Raw genomic sequence first — 9232 nt, 5'->3', positions numbered from 1 at the left:
AGACGGAGGAAGAAAAATGAAAGAAAGCTGGATGCGGTGGCTCACCCCTGTAATCCCAACATTTTGGGAGTCTGAGTCAGGCAGATCACGAGGTCAGGAGTTTGAGACCAGCTTGAACAACATAGTGAAACCGTGTCTCTACTAAAAAAATACAAAAATTAGCCAGGCGTGGTGGCGGGCACCTGTAATCCCAGCTACTCAGAGGCCAAGGCAGAGAATCGCTTGAGCCCAGGAGGCAAAGGTTGCAGTGAGCCAAGGTTGCGCCATTGCACTCCAGCCTGGGTGACAGAGTGAGACTCTGTCTCAAAAAGAGAGAGAGAGAGAGAGAAAGCAGGCAGGCAAGGAGGGAAGAAGGAAAGATGAAAAAAGAGAAAGAGGGTGAGAAAAAGAAAAAGGGAAAGACAGATTATGCTCATAGTCACACTGCCTAGAGGCAGAGGCGCAAATGTGAACCCAGGTTAGGGTTGCCAGATCTAGGAAATAAATACCAGGACACCCTGTTTTTTTGTTTTTGTTTTTGTTTGTGAGACAGGGTCTTGCTCTATTGCTCAGGCTGGAGTGTAGCAATGTGATCTCAGCTTACTGCAAACTCCGCCTCCATCATTCAAGTGATTCTTGTTCCTCAGCCTCCCAAGTAGCTGGAATTACAGGCATGTGCCACCACGCCTGGCTAATTTTTGTATTTTTACTATAGACAGGGTTTCACCATGTTGTTCAGGCTGGTCTTGAACTCCTGGCCTCAAGTGATCTACCCAGTTGGGCTCCCAAAGTGCTGGGATTACAGGCGTAACCACTGTGCCCAGAACGCCCTGTATTTTACCTGGCAACCCTCACCCAGGCTATGTGTGTCCAGAACTGGGGTATTCGGCAACGACTCTATAACATTTAACTGAGAGCCAGAGAAGGGCCTCAAGCATCAGCGACCAGGATTGGAGGTGATCAGGTGAACAGGTGGGTTCAGAAATTCCTGCACTGTGGGCAAACAAGCATATTTAGTATTATTATTTAATTTGGAAAATGAGCCTGGAAGACAACTATTGTTTTCATGATATAAACTACAGAAAGTAAAGTTCCACAGTATCTTCTTGGCTATTGGAATAAGGAGAAAGATACCTGCTAGGAAGGATGTGAGACTTTCATCTTTATTAGAAAGGAGAGTGAGTTTAAGAAAAAGTTGGCCAGGAGCGGTGGCTCATACCTGTAATTGCAGCACTTTGAAAGGCTGAGGCAGGACGATCTCTTGAACCCAGGAGTTTGAGACCAGCCTGGGCAACATGGCGAAACCCCATCTCTACAAAAAGAAAAAAAAAATACAAAAAATTAGCCGACTGTGGTGGCACCTGCCTGTAGTCCCAGCTACTTGGGAGCTGAGGTGGGAAGACTGACTGAGCCTGGGTAGTTGAGGCTGCATGGAGCTGAGATCTCACCACTGCACTCCAGCCTGGGTGACAGAGCGGCAACCTGTCTCAAAAGAAAAGAAAAGAGAAGAAAAGGTTGAGAAATAATGATATGGTTGAATCTGTTCATTTTACAGTTAGGGAAACTTAGGCGCACTGAGAGAGTCCTGTGGGATCAAGGCCCTTTCCACGACCCTGATGTCCAAACTTCACCAGTCCTAGTAACGGGAGGCCCTAGACCTTTGAAAGCAATTTCTGTTTATTTGGCTGGAATTGTAGAAGTCAAGGGTCCTTTTGACCCCACTGGGTGGTTGATAAGCAAAAGGACCTCTGGGTAATTCCGAAATACAGTCAGGCCAGGGCAAAAACATCATTGACCTGGAGAATTCTCTGTAGGAGTCAACCCTGATGGGGCCAGGAGTTACCAAATAATACGTTAACTCCCACTCTCTTTCACAAACAAGATTAGCTTGAATCACCTGTATGCAGCAGTATTTAAGGATTTCAAGTATTTATGCAGAAGGCATAAGGAAGAAAGTGAGAATCCCCCTGCAGCTAATCCCACCAGCAGGAAGTAGGGACCATTACTTTGGGTAAATATTTCCAAAGGTTAACATAAACACAGGCAGGTGACAAAAATAGAATCATGTGACTTATGTTGGTTCCTCTGTTCACTTGCCAATATGGTACACCCTGAGCCTCTTTCCACAACCACTATAGAGCAGTGACATCCTTATTATTTTAATTTAGAGACAAGGTCTTGCTCTGTTGCCCAGGCTGGAGTGCAGTGGTGCAAACACAGCTCATTGAGGCCTTGAATTCCTAGGCTCAAACGATTCTTCTGCCTTAGCCTCCCAAGTAGCTGGGACTACAGGATGGCATCATTTTTACACAGGATCCCAATGTACATGGATGTAACTATTTTTTTTCTTTTTTGAGACAGGGTCTCACTCTATCCCCAGGCTGGAGTGCAGTGGCCCAATCACCATTATAGAGCGGGCAAAGAGAATCTGTTGGGCAGCCTTGACCGTAGCCTTGACTTCTGGGGCTCAGGTGATCCTCCCTCCTCAGTCTCCTGAGTGGCTAGAACTACAGGCATGCACCACCAACCTGGCTAATTTTTACTTTTTTTTTTTTTTTTTTTGTAGAGATGGGGTCTCCCTGTGTTGCCCAGGCTGGTCTTGAACTCCTGGGCTCAAGCAATCCTCCTATCTTGATCTCCCAAAAATTCTAGGATTACAGGGGTGAGCCACCATGCCCGGCCAGATGTAACAGTTTTTAAAGTCAGTCCGTAAAAATATATCTGCCATTTTTAATTTGTTGGCATTAAAAATATCTTAGATGTGTTTCTTGGCACACTTGCCTAATTGTTTCCATAAGGTCAGTTCCTAAAAATGGAATCATTGCGCCAGGGTTTGTACATTTAAAATAGTGATCCATTTTGCCAGACCACCAGCTAGAAGGACTCTAACAATGTACACATTTAAGGAGGCATTTACCCTCAGATGTCCACTGTGCACTACTAAGGCACGGAGAGTGAGATTCTCCTTAAATTTTGCATTCTCCCTCCTCCCCACCTTAATCGTAGCCCTGCGAAGGAGATGAGGAAGTTTCGTGTCCATTGGCCTTTCTTTGTAAAGTGCCTATTCTTTTTCCCCATTTTTCTATTGAGGTGTGTTGGTTATTTTTCTTATTAATTTGAAAGAACTCTTTATATATGCATGTGTGTCATCCCTTTGTTGCAAATATTTTCTCCAATTTGTCTGTCCTACAAAGGTTTGAAACCTTTTTTAGCTGTGGCTTGCGCTCGTAATCTCCGCTACTCAGGAGCCTGAGGTGCACCTCCCCAACGGCTTCTCTTTGCCTGCTGTCTAGACAGAGCAGATTTATCAAGTCAGGGGAATTGCAATAGAGAAAGAGTTTAAGATCAGGGTTTGGAGTTTGTTTTCTGTGAGTTTTGTTTGTTTTTGAGATGGAGTTTCACTCTCGCCACCCAGGCTGGAGTGCAGAGGAGCGACCTTGGCTCACTGCAACCTCTGCAAACCGTGTTCAAGTGATTCTCCTGCCTCAGCCTCCTGAGTAGCTGGAATTACAGGCATCCTCCACCACACCTGGCTAATTTTGTATTTTTAGTAGAGATGGGGTTTCACTTTGTTGGCCATGGTTGGTCTTGAACTCCTGACCTCAGGTGATCCTCCTGCCTTGGCCTCCCAAAGTGCTGGGATTACAGGTGTGAGCCACTGTGCCCAGCCAGGATCAGGGTTTTTCCGGGTAATTTGGTGGGTAGGGGGTCAGCAAGTAGGGGAGTGTTGATTGTTCGGGTCGGAGATAAAATCAGAGGAAGTTGAAGGTGTCCTCGTGTGCTGAGTCAGTTTCTGGGTGAGGACCACAGATCAGATGAACCTGTTTATCCATTTGGGTGGTGCCAGCTAATCCACTGAGTGTGAGGTCTGAAAAATATCTCAAGCACTGATCTTAGGTTTTACAACAGTGATGTTATCCCCAGGAGCAATTTGGGAGGTTTAGAATCTTGCAGCCTTCAGCTGCATGACTTCTAAACCGTAATTTCTAATCTGGGAGCTATAATAATTGTTAGTCGTGCAAAACCAGTCTACTCCCCAGGCAGGAAGGGGGTTTGTTTTGGAAAATGGGTTACTAACATCTTAATTAAACTTTGAGAAAGTTAAACTACAAACTAAATTCCTCCCAAAGTTAGCTTGGTCTATGCCCAGGAATGAACAAGGACAGTTTAGAGGTTAGACGCAAGATGGAGTCAGTTAGGTCAGATCTCTTTCACTGTCATAATTTTCTCAGTTACCATTTTTGCAAAGGCAGTTTCAGAGGCGAGAGGATCGTTTGAGCCCAGGAGTTCGAGTTGGCAGTGAGCTATGATTGTACCAGCCTGAGAGAAAAACCAAGACTCTAATTCTAAAAAATACAAAAACAAAAAATTTTTTGTAGTCAAATCTGTTTCCTTTTTTTTTTTTTTTTGTCCTTTATGCTTTTTGCGTTACCATTTCTTTATAGTGGGGGTGTGCGTGTGTATTTTTATGTGGTTATAGCCATGTTTAGAAACCCTGCTTCATCTCTCTTTCCTTGCTTCATATTAAAAATTATTCACATAGACTTTCTATAACTTTTGAAGGTTTTTTTGGGGGTATGGGGGAACCAAGTCTCACTCTGTTGCCCAGGCTGGAGTACCGTGGTGCGATCTCGGCTCACTGCAACCTCTGCCTCCTGGGTCCAAGTAATTCTCCTGACTCAGCCTCCCAAGTAACTGGGACTACAGGCGCCCACCACCATGCCTGGCTAATTTTTGTATTTTTGGTAGAGACAGGGTTTCGCCATATTGATCACTCCTGACCTCAGGTGATCCACATGCTTGGGCCTCCCAAAGTGATGGGATTACAGGCATGCGCCACCACATCTGGCCTTTTTTTTTTTTTTTTTTTTTGAGGTAGAGTCTTGTTCTGTAGCCCAGGCTGGAGTGCAGTGGCATGATCTTGGCTCACTGTAACCTCTGCCTCCTAGGTTCAAGTAATTCTCCTAGCTCAGCCTCCCTGGTAGCTGGGACTACAGGCGCACACCACCATGCCTAGCTAATTTTTTGTATTTTTACTAAATACAAAAATTTTACTAAAAATACAAAAATTAGCCAGGCATGGTAGCGCATGCCTGTAATCCCAGCTACCAGGGAGGCTGAAGCATGAGAATCGCTTAAACCCCAGAGGCAGAGGTTACAAGTGAGCCGAAATGGTGCCACTGCATTCCAGCCTGGGAGACAGAGCAAGATCCTGTCTAAATGAATGAATAAAGGCAGGCCTGACTGGGGCTGAAGATCCATTTTCAAGGTGGTACATTCACATGGCAGTAGGTTAGTGCTGCACAATGGCAGGAGGCCTCAGTTTCTTGCCATGTGGCCCTCTCTCTCTGGGTGCTTAAATGTTCTAAATGCCCCCATGACATGGTAGCTGGATTCTCCCAGAATGAAAAATCCAAGAGAGAGCAAGACAGCAGCCTGTGTCTTTTATGACCCCTAGCCTCAGAAGTCACATGCTGTCCTATCTGTGATATCCTAGTGGTCACAGAGGTCAGTTCTCAGTTCTTTTTTGTTTTTTTCTTTTTTTTGAGATGGCATTTCACTCTTGTTACCCAAGCTGGAGTACAATGGTGTGATCTCAGCTCACTGCAACCTCCGCCTCCCGGGTTCAAGCGACTCTCTTGCCTCAGCATCCCAAGTAGCTGGGACAACAGGCATGCACCACCATGCCTGGCTAATTTTGTATTTTTAATAGACACAGGGTTTCTTCATGTTGGTCAGGCTGGTCTCTAACTCCTGACCCCAGGTGATCCACCCACCTCGGCCTCCCAAAGTGCTGGGATTATAGGCGTGAACCCTCACGCCTGGCAGGTCACTTCTATTTGTTATGTGAACAGGGCATCAATGTCAGGAGATGAGGATCACTGAGGACTTATCTAGGAGGGACATCATATGTATATACTCAATTGATCTAACCAATCCTTTCCTATAGGACATTTAATCATTCCGTATTAAAAGCTGAGATTCTTTGGTTTGTTTGTTTTTTGAGACAGAGTCTCACTCCGTCACCCAGGCTGGAGTGCAGTGGCATGATCTTGGCTCATTGCAACCTCTGTCTCCTGGGTTCAAGTGATTCTCATGGGTCAGCCTGCCCAGCAGCTGGGACTACAGGTGCATGCCACCATGCCTAGCTAATTGTTGAATTTTTGGTAGAGAGAGGTTTTCACCATGTTGGCCAGGCTGCTCTCTAACTCCTGGCCTCAAGTGATCCACCTGCCTTGGCCTCCCAAAGCGCTGGGATTATAGGCACTGCACGCCACAAAGAGTTGAGATTCTGAGGCCCAGCAAGGGTCAATATGTTGCCTGTGATCACACAGTGAATAAAAGGCAAAGTCAGTGAATATGCCCCCGGCAGAGGCCAACGAAGACCTGGATCTGGCAAGCAGGTTAAATGAAGGGAAGCCTATCAGACTCACAGCAGATCTCTCAGCAGAAACCCTACAAGCCAGAAGAGAGTGGGGGGCCAATATTCAACGACCTTAAAGAAAATAACTTTCAACCCAGAATTTCATATCCAGCCAAACTAAGCTTCATAAGCGAAGGAAAAATAAAATCTTTTGTGAACAAGCAAGCACTCAGAGATTTCATCACCACCAGGCCTGTTTTACAAGAGCTTCTGAAAGAACCACTACACATAGAAAGGAACAACCAGTATCAGCCTTTCTAAAAAATACCAAAAAGTAAAGAGCATCAACAAAATGAAGAATTTACATCAACTAATAGGCAAAACAGCCAGCTAACATTAAATGGCAGTATTAAACTCACATATATTATTATTAATTCTAAATTTAAATCGACTAAATCCCCCAATCCAAAGACACAGACAGGCAAAAAAAGCCAAAACCCATCAGTATGCTGCATCCGGACCCATCTCACATGCAAGGATACACAAAGACTCAAAACAAAGGGATGGAGAAAGATTTACCAACCAAATGGAGAGCAAAAATAAATAAATAAATAAAAAGCAGGAGTTGCTTTAAAGCAACAAAGATCAAAAGAAGCAAAGAAGGATATTACATAATGATAAAAGGATCAATGCAACAAGAAGAGCTAAAGATCCTAAATATATATGCACCCAATACAGGAATACCCAGATATATAAGACTTACAAAGAGACTTAGACTCCCACACAATAATAGTGGGAGACTTCAACATCAATATTAGACAGATCAATGAGACAGAAAATTAACAGCAATATCCAGGATTTGGACTCAGATCCAGAACAAGTAAACTTAATTAACATTTATAGAACTCTCCACTTTAAATACACAAAATATATACTCTTATCAGTACCACATCACATCTATTTACAGGTTTCAATGAAATATTGGTTGGCTGCTTGTTTGTTATTTTCTTCCCTCATTTTCTTTTCATGTCTCTATTATTAAGCACAATTATAGGCATACCCATTTTTAGACTGCATTCTAGCCCAGGCAATAAAGCAACACCCCCGTTCTCTCTCCCTCTTCCTCTTTCTCTTTCTTCCTCTCCTTCATTCTTTTTTTCTTTCTTTCTTCTTTTTTTTTTTTTTTTTAGAAAATAAATAAATAAATAAGGTCCCATTCACAGGGACTAGTGGGTTAACACCTTTTGCAGGGAAACAATTCAACCCACTAGGTTAGGTACTATTAGTAAATAGGACAGCACACTGGGCCTTTCCTGCATACTATGCTGTTCCACTGTCACAACCAAGCTGGGAGGTGAGCACCACCATTTTCTTTTTTCTTTTTTCTTTTTTTTTTTTGAGACAGAGTCTTGCTCTGTTGCCCAGGCTGCAGTGAAGTGGTGGGATCTTGACTCACTGCAACCTCTGCCTCCTGGGTTCAAGCCATTCTCCTATTTCAGCCTCCTGAATAGCTGAGATTATAGGCACCCACCACCACGCCTGGCTAATTTTTGTATTTTTAGTAGAGACCATGTTGGACAGGCTGATCTTGAACTCCTGACCTCAAGTGATCTGCCCACCTTGGCCTTCCACAATGCTGGGATTGATTACAGGTGTGAGTCACCGTGCCCAGCCGGGCACTATCACTTTCATATCCATTTTACAGAGAAAGAAAGTGAGTCTTGGCCAGGTGTGGTGGTTTACGCCTGTAATCTCAGCACTGTGGGAGGCCAAGGTGGGCAGATCACCTGAGGTCAGGAATTTGAGACCAGCCTGGCCTGGCCAACATGGTGAAATCCCATTTCTACTAAAAACACAAAAATTAGCTGGGTGTGGTTGTGTGCACCTGTAATCCTAGCTAGGAGGCTGAGGCGGGAGGATCACTTGAGCCTGGGAGGAGGAGGTTGCAGTGAGCCAAGATCACACCACTGCACTCCAGCCTGGATGACACAGCAAGAAAGAAAGTGGGTCTCAGAAAAAGTACCTGACCCGTAATGTCACAGTTCCTAAGTGGGGAGGCCAGTTTGAATGAACCAGGTGGACCCCAGCGTTTCTTTACCTCCCTGGTGGGGTTGTCATGGTGATTCCTCTGCTCAAATGTCACCTCACTCAGAAGCTTCCCTGACCACTCGTCTAAATGGCATCCATCGCTCTGCTCTTAGCCTGCTTTCTTTTTGTCTCAAGCTCTTTGCACAATTGGACATCATATTTCATTTATTTGACACATAACAGTACCTATTGTGTTCTAAGACCCTTGTTCTTAATTCATCTAATTAATTAATGATTATTATTATTATTATTATTTGAGACAGAGTCTCACTCTGTCACCCAGACTGGAGTGCAGTGGTATGACCTTGGCTCACCACAACCTCTGCCTCCCAGGTTCAAAAGCTTTATGTGCCTTAGCATCCCGAGTACCTGGGATTACAGGCACCCACCACCATGACTGGTGCTAATTTTTGTATTTTTAGGAAAAATGGGGTTTCACCATGTTGGCCAGGCTGGTCTCAAACTCCTGGCTTCAAGTGATCTCTGGCCTTGGCCTCCCACAGTGATGGGATTACAGACGTAAGCCACCACGACCAGCCTATTAATTCATTTAAATGCAATATATGATTTTAAACATATTTGCATGCATTTTTAAAAACTATACTAACCACTTGATTGAATGCTCTTCAAGGGCAGTGATTCCATTTTGTTCACTGCTGGACCCCAGATTCCTAGACTAGTGCCCAGGAGAGCAACAAACACAGTTGTTGGGTGAAGTGAGTGAATGAGAAAATGGCACAATGCTTGGGAAGTGCCTGGAACATACTGGGTAATGGCATCATAATGACATGTTTTTTAAAG

Source organism: Cebus imitator, unplaced genomic scaffold (genome assembly GCF_001604975.1).
Source record: "Cebus imitator isolate Cc_AM_T3 unplaced genomic scaffold, Cebus_imitator-1.0 Scaffold8, whole genome shotgun sequence".
In the NCBI taxonomy this organism is placed as follows: Eukaryota; Metazoa; Chordata; class Mammalia; order Primates; family Cebidae; genus Cebus; species Cebus imitator.
This window is presented reverse-complemented; position numbering follows the sequence as displayed.